The sequence below is a fragment of the Carassius gibelio genome, chromosome B4, assembly GCF_023724105.1.
Source record: "Carassius gibelio isolate Cgi1373 ecotype wild population from Czech Republic chromosome B4, carGib1.2-hapl.c, whole genome shotgun sequence".
In the NCBI taxonomy this organism is placed as follows: Eukaryota; Metazoa; Chordata; class Actinopteri; order Cypriniformes; family Cyprinidae; genus Carassius; species Carassius gibelio.
Window position 1 is genome coordinate 8,689,012 of NC_068399.1, and position 12,815 is coordinate 8,701,826.

Sequence of the window (12,815 nt, forward strand, 5' to 3'; positions counted from 1 at the left end):
TTATGCTGTATTCACCCAAATACATTCAATTTTGTATTTTGACCATGCTCTTGCTTAATAATAAATGTCCATGTTCTGATTATCAAAATCACACACAGAATGACTAGAGGCTAGTCATTCTGTGTGTGATTTTGAATTTCCAGTCCAATTTAAGGCAGCAATATAATAATTATGAAACGTTGATAGTTACTACATATACTGCATTGAGAAAAACGAGACTTACAGAACTTGCATATCATTGCTCTTTTGTTGATTTTGATTTCTTCCATTTTCCTCATTTGTAGCTCACTTTGGATAAAAGTGTCTGCTAAATGTAAATGTAAAAGCACAATGCTTAAATACAGGATTTAGTATGTTTAGTATGTTTAGTGAAACTCATGTATTAAATTGTGAAACTCATGTATTAAACTCAATTCATACAGACTGAAGTAGTTTAAGTCTTTGGTTCTTTTAACCCCTTAACTGTCACTCACATTTTTGAACATTGACTTTGTAGTGCACAATCCAAACTTAAATTTGTATAATTCATGAATGAAAATATTTTGTAACATGATATTGATGTACCATTTTCATGGTAATGCAATGTCTGATTTTAAAATGGGTTTTAAAGGATGAATTTTGAGATTTTAAGTTTTCAGTCGATATATAATTTCTGATGATTTCTAAAATGTGATAGAGAAAAAGGCAACAAAGAAATCTCTTTTTTTTAAACAAAGGTCAAAACTCCAGTTATAATTTAGATTTTTGAGGGTGGACTCTTGTCATAAATTAATCGATTACTTTTCCTAGATAATTTTTTTTACAAAAAACATTGGTAAAATATATATTTGGGAGTCTTAGACCTTTACAACAATATATAGTTTGTCAAGATTAGATTAGATTTAATTGTAATATAGTGAAGTAAATGTAGGTGTCCCACAGGGGGGACGGGGTGACAGTTAACAGGTTTTAATTGTGATGATTTTGGCTCAAATTTAACAAAAATCTCAACAAATTAGAATATGGTTCACAGAGTGCTGCATCCAAGCCTGTTAACAGAAAGTTGAATGGAAGGAAAAAGTGTTGAAGAAAAAGTTGGACAAACCAAATGCTGGAAAATGAAATCGGCATCTTCAAAAAGCTGCTCAGCAGAAGGTAACATGAAGTGCTCAAAAATTATTGGTAAAACCGGTGCAGTGTTACTTTTGGTTTTCAAAAAACACAATGGACCAACACCAGCAGATGACATTGCACCAAAAATCATAACAGACTGTGGAAACTAAACACTGGACTTAAAGCAACTTGGGCTATGAGCTTCTCCGCCCTTCCTCCAGACTCTAGGACCTTGGTTTCCAAATGAAATACAAAACTTGCTCTCATCTGAAAAGAAGACTATGGACTTCTTCTTAGCCCAGGTAAGAACCCCTTAACGTTGTCTGTGGTTCAGGAGTGGCTTAATAGTCCAGGCAGAATTTCTGAAAATGTGCTTTTTTAAAGTGCTGCAGGCATTTTGTGATTATTTGTATTATATAACACTTTTAGGAGTATTAAGGGCTGCTGAATCCAAATCTGCTGTATATGAAGCTCAAAAATGTCCAAAAATGCCTCAAAATTAAGACATTCAAAATGCCCACCACCAGGCTGAAATCTATTTTTCATTGTATCTTTTTGAATAAACAAGGTACAAACATGAAATAAATGTGCTTTTGTAAGTTTTCCTACATGGACAATTTAATGCCATATTCAGATTTGAGATGTCATGTGAAGAAACTGCTTAGATATCGCAAAAATAGTTGTTTTTAACTGAACTATTATTAACTAGTTATTATTATTAATATTATCAGGCTACTTTTACTTAGTTTGTATTTTGTTTTGAGGTAAAATGTGTCAAATGTGCTGTAATGCACTCCCTAACCTTTGCCCTCCCCAATATCATCCCTCCCCCGAGCTTACCCTTTCTAAGCCTCTCTCCACTCTCACACTCAGAATGGCTGATGGGAAATATAAGACAGCTAACAGGTAATGTCATGTCCAGTGTATATTTTCATAATGTGACATGTTTTCATAAACATCCCTATATATCTAAGTAGTTTAAATAACTGCAGTAAATATTTTAGTATTTTTGATCACTAAAAAAAAAAGCCTATTAGCACGATTAACTAGATATAATCAAAGTCAGTCAACTTAACACACTTGCTTTTACACTGATTGATTGGAGGAAAGACTTTAAAATTAATTTTTCCCTTTCGCTCGTGTGATCAGTCTAAGCTGGTCCCTGGAGCATATGTGATTAGAACGGTTAGTGCATCACGTGATCAAGTGAATTCAAATGTGCTTTAGTACATTGGATGGCACTGAGTCAGAGAGAGGCGCGCTCAGAGCTGTCGTTTTATTCATATCAGATCAGAATTAATGCGATTTTTATGAAGGTGTCACGTTCGGGAACACAGGAGACGAGAGATCCAAGTGCAGTGTGAGATTTATTGGGTAATCCAAATCAGAGTCAAAAACAAGCCGGGGTCATGACCAAACATCAATTCAAAACAGGAACAGGAACTAGAAACTAGGAACATGAGGAAACTAGGTGATGGAAAGTAAGGACTCCATCCAGACAAACAGAAAAGGACTGGTTAATATAGGGAGGATAATGACAAACAAGTGTAGACACCTGAGTGCAATTAACAGGAGTGCAATTACTGTGATGAAGGGACAAGGCTACTGGGAATTGTAGTGCCTACGGTGAGGTGCCTATGGGGAAGTGAGACCACTAGTGGACACCCAGCATGGCAGAAGTGACAGAAGGTGTTTAAACAACAAAACACTTACACTTGCATATATTTGACAATCGTATTATCAGATATTTCATGCCATAGTGAACACATTTGTGAATATTTTGAATAAAAAAGGAAAAATTACAGGTTGGGAACCAACTCTTTCTTGTAGGTCTGATTTAGTCAATTGGTGAAAAAAACCATGGCTGAAGAAATAGACCATACCCAATAAAGCTTAATGTCATCTGAGCCACAGTTATGCATCATATGCCAGGAAGACAATAAGAAAAATCTCATGACAGTTAGTAAGGATGGCCTCCAGTCAGCTGACACTATAAGACAGCTCCGGATGAAATTACACCATGACAATTTCCGAGATGCAACCAATAGACTTACAGAGATACTTCAAGGAGACTTGCCTCAGCAATTCTTATGGCATAAGGACCGTCGAATAAACGTGATTTAGAAAGGAAATTTGTCATGTGGAGGGGTTGGGATGAACTCAAATGAAAGTGAAAGTGAAGTGACATTCAGCCAAGTATGGTGACCCATACTCAGAATTTGTGCTCTGCATTTAACCCATCCGAAATGCACACACACAGAGCAGTGAACACACACACACACACACTGTGAGCACACACCCGGAGCAGTGGGCAGCCATTTATGCTGTGGCGCCCGGGGAGCAGTTGGGGGTTCAATGCCTTGCTCAAGGGCACCTAAGTCGTGGTATTGAAGGTGGAGAGAGAGCTGTTCATGCACTACCACCACCCACAATTCCGTCCGGCCCGAGACTAGAACTCACAACCCTTCAATTGGGAGTCCAACCCTCTAACCATTAGGCCACGACTTCCCCCACCACGACTTCCCCCATGCAGACAGGAAGTACCAAACACAGGATTTATTTACACAAAAGGGGAAAACAAAACCCACGAGGGGGAAAACAACGACTAGGGTAAAAGACTAAATAACTAAACAGGACTGGGCTGACAAGATAAACAAAGACTCAAAACACTAGAACACTAACTACAAATAAACATTCACGGATATACAAAGACTTCTCAAAGGGGTGACAAGGATACACTCTCTCACGAGGCTGACAAGTAGAAACACATATAAGGAGACAATGAACCGACAAAAGACAGAGCACACTAGGGGATCTAAATAATGGAACTAATTAAGAAACAACAGGTGGCACAGATAAGGCAATCACGACAAGACTAGGATAACAAGGGGGGCGGGGCAAGGGAACGAGACAACACAAGCACATGGCCCAAAGACAAGGCCATGTGCTTGTACACAAAACACGGGTCTGTGATGATCCTGCCTCAAGACTAGAGAAAAGTCAGGACATGAAGGCAGAACCATGACAAAATTAAAGGCTGAATTGAAAAAAGATAGCAAACCAAGTTCATCTGCATCCACCCCAACTCTGCTAAATGTTACTCTACGGAGCAAAATACCTCTAATAGATTGGAAGCAGTGTATCTTTTGCCAACAAGATCAGAAAGAAAAACTACATCTAATACAAGAAATGAAATTCAGCAGCAGAATCCTACAAGCAGCAAAGTGTGATTCATTCTTAAGAGTGCGACTAGCTTGTGTAGATGATCTTATAGCTGCAGAAGGAAGTTATCACATGACTTGCAAGACCAGGTTTGAACGTAGGACCAAACGCATGGAGTCACTTCCAAGCACAGACATGCCATTAGAGTGGATCTGCCAAGAACTTTAACAAAGTTCTTCAGCAAATCAAGCAGATATTCTGGATCTTGTACATGTGTGGTACTCTACACTAGCTAGATTAATAATGAGGCTCGATTAGATATACCATCTAGATTTCAAAGCCGAAGGAACTCCTTCAAGGAACAAATAGCTGATTGTCTTGAGGGCAAATACTGTCTTGGTTCCATCCAAACACCGGCATATTCCAGTATCAACAATGTTGAAAGGCGACACCTCCAATATTCATAGAGTTATTCCTACATTCAAACATAAGGATCAAGATATGTTCCTGAACATGGTCCATGTGGCATTGCAGAAGCACATTGGACTTGCCTGTACCCTTCATCAAGCTAAATGTTCGAAGGATTTGGTGAACATGTTTCACCATGCAGGTCATGTTATGAGTTTCTGTGAGGTAATAATACTTGACACTGAACTGGCTAAGACGACCTTGGAGACCATGGGTAATGAGGGTGCCGTTGTTGCACAAAATCTGGTAAAGGGTCGCTTTGTTCATTTCTCAGCGGTCAATGTTGACATCAACAAATACACTCTGGATGGAAAAGGGACATTCCATGCTACTCAAGTGGCTGCCTGCCAAAGTGGTCCACCTGAAGGTGCTCTCCTTGAAGGAGTTGATCTTTACTCCAGGTCAGACACCCTTAACATCCCAAAGGCAATGACTGATATCATACCTGCACCAAAGAGAGGAATCACAGAGCGTGCATATCATGAATGCTGGGTCTTGTTTGTTTTCTGACAATCTACTGAACCTACTGGTAACTTGTTTGCCACGTAGCAATAAAAAATATACTAAAAACCTTGATTATTCTGGTTAGTCACATTGTACTGCTATTATTTTGAACAATACTGTATATCTCAACGAGACCAGATTCAACTTCTTAATTATCTATGCTAACAGAGAGTGTTAAAATGTAAAAGATCTGATGACAAAGAATTTTCTCCAATTTAATTTGGATAAGACAGATATTAATTATTGGACCAAAAAACACTACACAGAATCTTGAAGATTACAATCTGCAACTAGACACATGTACTGTTACTTCCTCTACAGTCATATCTGGGTGTTAAATTAGACAGCAACTTGTCATTTGAAAATCATATTTCCCATGTTACAAAAACTGCATTCTTCCATCTTAGAAACATTGCCAAGCTACGAAACATGTTATCTTTTTCTGAAACAGAAAAGCTAGTTCATGCATTTATGATCTCTAGACTGGACTATTGTAATGCACTTCTAGGTGGTTGTCCTGCTTCTTCAATAAACAAGCTACAGGTAGTCCAAAATGCAGCAGCTAGAGTCCTTACAGAGTCAAGAAAATATGATCATATTACCCAGATTTTACAGTCTCTGTACTGGCTACCTATTAAGTTGAGTATCGGTTATCATTTACTTACCTATAAGGCCCTAAACGGTTTAGCTCCTGGATACCTAACTAGCCTTCTACCACGTTACAATCCATCACGCTCCCTAAGGTCACAAAACGCTGGACTTTTGGTAGTTCCTAGGATAGCCAGTCCACTAAAGGAGGTAGAGCTTTTTCACATTTGGCTCCCAAACTCTGGAATAGCCTTTCTGATAATGTTCGGGGGTTCAGACACGCTCTCTCTCTGTTTAAATCTAGATTAAAAACGCATCTCTTTCGCCAAGGATTCGAGTAATGTATCTTAAATTGTGAGTGTAGTTGCATTTGATCAAATGCGCATTCTTATTCTTTAGCTTGGGTTAAACTAATTAATTTTACTTTGTTGGATCAGCAGCTATGCTAATGATCTCTCTATTTGTTTCTATGTTTTGCCACAGGATTTTTTTGATGCTGACCCCTCAGATGACCCCAGATGATGCTAACCCTGAATCAGCAACAGAACTAACAAATATTGCTACAAGTGTGACTGCATCATATAATAATAATTATTTATTAATAATGTTCATCGTCTGGCTGACTACGTCTTGTATAAATTTTTCTAAAAATCCTGTCATATGTACACAAACTGGCAGTCACTACTTACAAGCTACTACTAAATATTGTAGAAAAATAATTTTCTGTAAAGTTGCTTTGTAACGATATTTATTGTAAAAAGCGCTATAAACTTTTTCCTTCCACTCAACTTTTTTTTAATATGCTTGGATACAGCACTCTGTGAACAGCCAGCTTCTTTGGCAATGAATGTTTGTGGCTTACCCTCCTTGTGAAGGGTGTCAATGCTTGTCTTCTGGACAACTGTCAGATCAGCAGTCTTCCCCATGATTGTGTAGCCTTGTGAACCAAACTGAGAGACCATTTTGAAGGCTCAGGAAACATTTGCAGGTGTTTTGAGTTGATTAGCTGATTGGCATGTCACCGTATTCTAATTTGTTGAGATTTGTTGTGAATTGGTGGGTATTTGTTAATTATCTTGTTCAAATAAAAAGAACCAAAGACTTAAACTACTTCAGGCTGTGTGCATTGAATTTATTTAATACACGAGTTTGACAATTTGAGTTGAATTACTGAAATAAATTAACTTTTCCACAACATTCTAATTTATTGAGATGCACCTGTATTATACTATTCTGAGAGGATGTGCTATCCAGTTTTATAATATTTACTAAATCATTTATTACTAGGAATTATCATTCCAAGTTCTTGCTAATAAAGTAATTACACATATATAATTATTTAAAGCATTATATTCAGTATATAATACATCTGGCAACATTTGTTATATCTGGCGCATTGTAGGTCTACTCTCTCGTCCACTGATCTGGGGAAAAGGTGTGGGGATATGAAATTCATCAATTTTGATATGAGATAAAATCAAACGGCAATGTTGCTTGTTACTTAGCTTGAGTCAGTTCAATGTTGATACTATTTAGTTCAAACTATATTTTTTCATTATTTAAAGATTAAATTTTCATTTTACATCTTTTATTTATATTGATCTGATAAAGTGGGAAAAGAAAGAGAACAAGGTTTGAAGATAGCTTTTAGCATGATGTCCATGTTTCAAAGTTTATTATGCCAAGCTTCTAAAAACCATTGATGGGACTGGCCCGGACCCTTAGTTTTTTGCGAGCTGTGCAGCACTGTAAACTTTGCATGATACTAATATGATGGTGCAGTAGATAGGCTTCGCCATGGGGAACCCTATCGACCTGATCCTGACAGAGATGAATTATAGTAAAACATTACAGGTGATGTGTCAATTTCTGCCAAAAAGAACCAACTGAACGACTTATCTGTTCACTCATAAATTGCTGTAATCTGTGAGAGACGCCAGCAATGGCATTGCTCTCAACAAGGTTGTAAAGTATCACGTATATGGTCATGTGAACTGAAATCTGAAAGTAACTTTTACTTTTACTTTCATAACCTTGGTTTTTTGAGTTGAGGGAATGAAACACAGCCTAAACTAGATGTGTGTTTGTGCTTGAACTGGGACATACTTTATATATGGCTCTTAGTAGAAAGATTTCAGATTCACTTGATTGGCTTCATCAGTTGTGCTTAACCACTTAACTTTCACCCCCCAACTCCCACACACTTTTATTTTGAATATAGACATGAAAATGCAGAAATTAAACTGGTTTAAGTCATGAATGTTTTGAAATCCAGACCTAAGGTTGGTCTCTTTAAAATTAAAATTGATTCTAAAATTAAAGCCATATGTGTAAATAGGTTATGTTAAGGTTAGATTTTTATTTAGCCATTATTCCAAAACTAGCTACCAGGTGACACTTGGACTATTTTATTTTATTTTTTTCTAGTCACAAATTTATTTCGCAACATTACTAAAAAACACACACCAAATATGACATTCAGACCTTTCAACAGTATGTATTTTCTGAAGATTGAAAAAGTTTTGATGTGAATGACAAATATTTACAAAAGCCTCCTGTTTTTTTTTTTGAAAGCTTACAAAAAATCATGGAAAGTTGAAGAAAAATCTCGAAATGTTCCACTTTAAAAAAAAAAAAAATCATAAACAGGAATGAATAGAACTGAGTGAACTTGCAGTACATTGTTTTATATGAAGGCCTGTGTGTGTGCAATTGATTTATTGATATTTTACTTTTAAGAGAACACTTAATTTTCCAGAATATTATATGGTGTGTTGCAGTCAGTTCAGATCTAATTCACACTCATTAAGTGAAGAGAGGTCAATTCCTAAATTTGCCCAATTTAGGTCTGCATGTGTACAAAGGGACTTGGTATTAAAATTGCTCTAAATTATTTATTTATGTAATGGTAAAAAGTATCTTTCACAACATTAGTCATTTTATAGTAAAAGATGAAAAAGTGTTGTTATTTTTACTAGGAAACATAATTACATCCCCTACTAACTAAAATAATAACTGTGCTAAAATAAACCTTAAATTAAATCATTAAAACAAAAACTGAATTGAACTGTTTTAAGGTTGTTGACAGAGTTTACAATATATCAATCATCCTGCAACAGGGTTGACACGTCTGAGCACACAGCTGGAGTCAAAGTGAATCAGGACCACCACTGCTGCCGCAGAAACTAGGTGTACATAAGGAGAGTGAAATCTGTTTAAATCCATTACAGAGAAGAGCATCACACTTATTAATTCTTGCAAATTTTAATAATGTGAAAAATTACCTTAAAAATGTGTAACTCGTGAAAAAACATATCCATTTGCCTGAACTCTCCATGTCACTTTTGTTTCCTTTTCTATAGCCCATTCCTTCAGCTTCTGTTTTATCTAAAGAAAAATCAAATATGATATGAGCGATTTTCTTTAATTTTTTTCTATGGTTTGCAATATGCAACACTGTTACTAGAATGAGAGACATCTGAATACCATTGAAATCTTTAAGTAAAACAGTGATTCGTATTACTTTACATTTTCTAGCAGTAAACAACAATTGCATACGAAATATATAAGATTTTGCCAGAATGTGTAGCAGGGTTGGGAAAAAAAACTTAAATGAAGCGGTCACTCAGCTAGTTTAACCTTTTCAGTGGTGAGTTTAAAATATCCTAGCGGTCTCCCCAGAGTGATATTCTGATTCATAAATATGTGTAAATGAGTGTGTTTTGTCATATAAAAACATTTCTAAATAATCTTGATCTGTAATGTGAGACGGGCGCCACCGTGTTTGTTCGCGCTGTAGTATAGAGAGTCCTGTCAGTCGGATTTACAGCATGCGAATTGAATTCATCAATCTCTCCCGAAATACAAGTAATATGTGGCAAAGGTGAACTGGGTGAAGAATAGAGTAAACTTTATAGTTACTTACACTATGTGTATCTGATATGAATAAAAAACATCTGCAAATTACATTTGCATGGATTGTTATTGTTGCTTCCATAGACATATGTGTGTATTTTTCAAACTCTAAATGTATTGTAAATACTAGTATTTATGTGTACTTAAATGTCTGAAACCTAAAATATGCATTTTGTGGTTAATAACACTTCATAACTTTGATAATATGACAAAAGCAGTGCATATCTCTCTCTGGCTCAGCACCAGCCAATGCACGAAACCACAGTTTGAATGTTGGCAGTTATGCAACGTCACCGAACCTTCTAAATCCCATATGTGGGACCATACTCTGAGGGGCATGGAAATAAAAATCCCATATGTGGGACCGTACCGTAAAGGGTTAGTTCACAGACTACTTTGGAGAACAGTGTCAGACTGCAGATACATATCTGACTTTATCCTCTCTGTTCCTGTTCGGCCACATTCTATGTTTCTGGTGACAGCACTCCAGCTGTGCACTTTAAATGAAACATTTTGTAGTAGAGAAAAAATGCAGAAAGGATTACATTGCATTGGTTTAGGATTACAAAATCATTAAATTCTGATTTAAAAGCTGTTGCTTTAGCTGCTTGTTGAAAGGTTGAGACAGCCCTGTGATTAGCTGATGTGATCAGACACCCCTCCTCTCTGTGAAACCTTGAAATATATCCATGTGAGATGTGACTGAAGCCACAAACACCTGTGATGTCCAAGTCAAAAAATATGGACGGGGGAACCGATGTTCAAAGAAGGATCACAGTGTCAAAGGGAGCAGATTGGTTCGGTATAAAAAGGACAGATGATTTGGAGTTTGTTTTAGCAATAGGCTCTTTCAAAACTTTTTTAACAGATTTAAGATGAGACAACACTGAATGTTTTTTTTTTTAAACAGTAAGGTTGTCTGAGCCTGCGTAAATGAAGGAGGTAAATTGTCATTGTAGTTATATCGATGATGTGATTCAGAGCAGGCAGCAGCATTAATGAGATCTCCTGTTGTAGGTAGAAGACAGGTTGGGACTAAGAGGCAGGTTGTAGAATGGCTGCAACAGAGAAATTTGAAGACCTTGTTATCCACTAGTGTAAAAGAGGAAGAGAAGAGTGGAATGTGTGTGGGGGGAAGTTGGTGAGTGTTGAGGAGAACTGGATGCTGATGGTTGCCACCTTGTCAGGGAAATAATTGGTAAAGTCATCAGCAGTCGGTCAGTTTGTCTTACGCAAAGATTGTCAGGGAACTGTATTGCTTGATGTAGGCCTTATTGATATAGGCCTTAGTCAACCTGGTCTTCATCATCAAACTTCAGTCATAAAAGTCTAATGCTCTCTTTAGTAAGGTTATTTAAATCTTAGAGTGTTTGCGGTCCAATTTTGATAATGCATACTTCTTTTCAACTGAAGTGCTCTTAAGATGAACTGAAGATATTATGTCACCAAATAAGCATGGTAGTTTATGCCTGATCATGGTATTTGCATACTTTTGAACTTCAATTTGTAACATGGGAAGATCTTTAGTTTTGCCTTTGGGGGCAAAGCTGACCAATTCTAAGTTTCTCCATTCGGCCTGGCCTTAGCAATTCCTATCTTCATGAGGTGCACAAATGATGCTCAGGCAGCATTGCAACTCCAGGGAATTTTGACAGACACCTTGTCAGTACCTCGGGGCAAAGATTTCAAAGGTCACAGTCTTCATGCTGTAAGGGCTAGAGCTGTATTCGGGCCATAAAAGTTAGGCCCGACAGGACCCGAGCCATACAGGTTTCGGCCCGAGCCTGAGAAGTACATTTTGATTGACAGCTTTTTAAAAGCCCCAACCCGATTACAGCCCGACAGTATTCAAATGTGTGCACACACACAGCTCTTTGCCTTTTGTCAAGAATGAGTCATTTATACATGTTTTAACATACATTATTCAAAACTAATGTAGACTACACCACTTGGAAGTTGGAATAAAGAAATAAAATAAGTCCTCTGTGACATCTTAACGTCTCAGGACTAAATAGACATAGGCTCATTTAGCCTATAAAAAGACCAACGCACTAATAAAAACAAGTCTTTTTTTAACAAATTAAATTAAGATAAATTTTAAATTTTTAAAATGAAATTAAGATAAAGGCTCCACCGGATTTGCTTCGCCATTAGCAGCTGACATTTAATAAAAGAATAATGCCAACATTAGCGTAAATACTCTGTCAACATTATGCATTTAAGGCTCAATGAATATTTAGTTATCATTTGAAAAACCTTACCTCACAGAGATTAGGCTAGATCTACATGTTTTTGTGGAGGAAAATGATTGAATCCACTGTAGATGTCTTCAGCACATTCCTGCGCTCACTGATGGTGCGTCATTATTCACTCATTATTCTCATTATAAACATGGTAAAAATGTATCCACACCTCAGACTTGGCTTTAGTTGCTGGTGCAACCAAAACCTAATCACCAGAGGCAAGCCTCCGTTACACCAAATCAGCAACCATTTTCGCATCTTTCTCGTGCTAATTGAAACACTCACATGGCCGCTGGTTTACCTCGCAAACCAGAGAGCAAGCCCGAGCCCGGCCCGAGCCTGCGTAAGATTATATAAATTAAGCCCGAACTGTTGACTGTCCTGTTGGGTTCGGGCAAAGATTTTCAGCTCTAGTAATTTTAATCTCTAGCATTTCATTTTAACATTGACTGCACAAGCCAGTGGCATAGTGTGATCAATTTTTTGTTTTGTTTTGGTGAAGGTATTTCAGATCAAAGAATAAGAGGTTGAAAATACTATTGCTCTTGCTTACAAGGCACAAGGGCTGATTTCAACTTTTGGAATTCAAATTCTCTCTGCTAGAAAGTTTGTCAGTCATCTAATAGTGGATCTTTGGAGACATTTGTGTGGTGGCAGGCTGGGGCTCTATGCACATTTTTATAATCTTGATGGGGACTTCTGAAGAACCTCTTGGCACAATGGAACTGAAGAGAACAGAACTGAACATACAGGAACTCAAACAGAAGCAGTCCTGAAGAAGACACATCAACACCTCTTCTTTGTGAGACAGCTGAGGAATTTTCGAATGAGCTCCAGCATCCT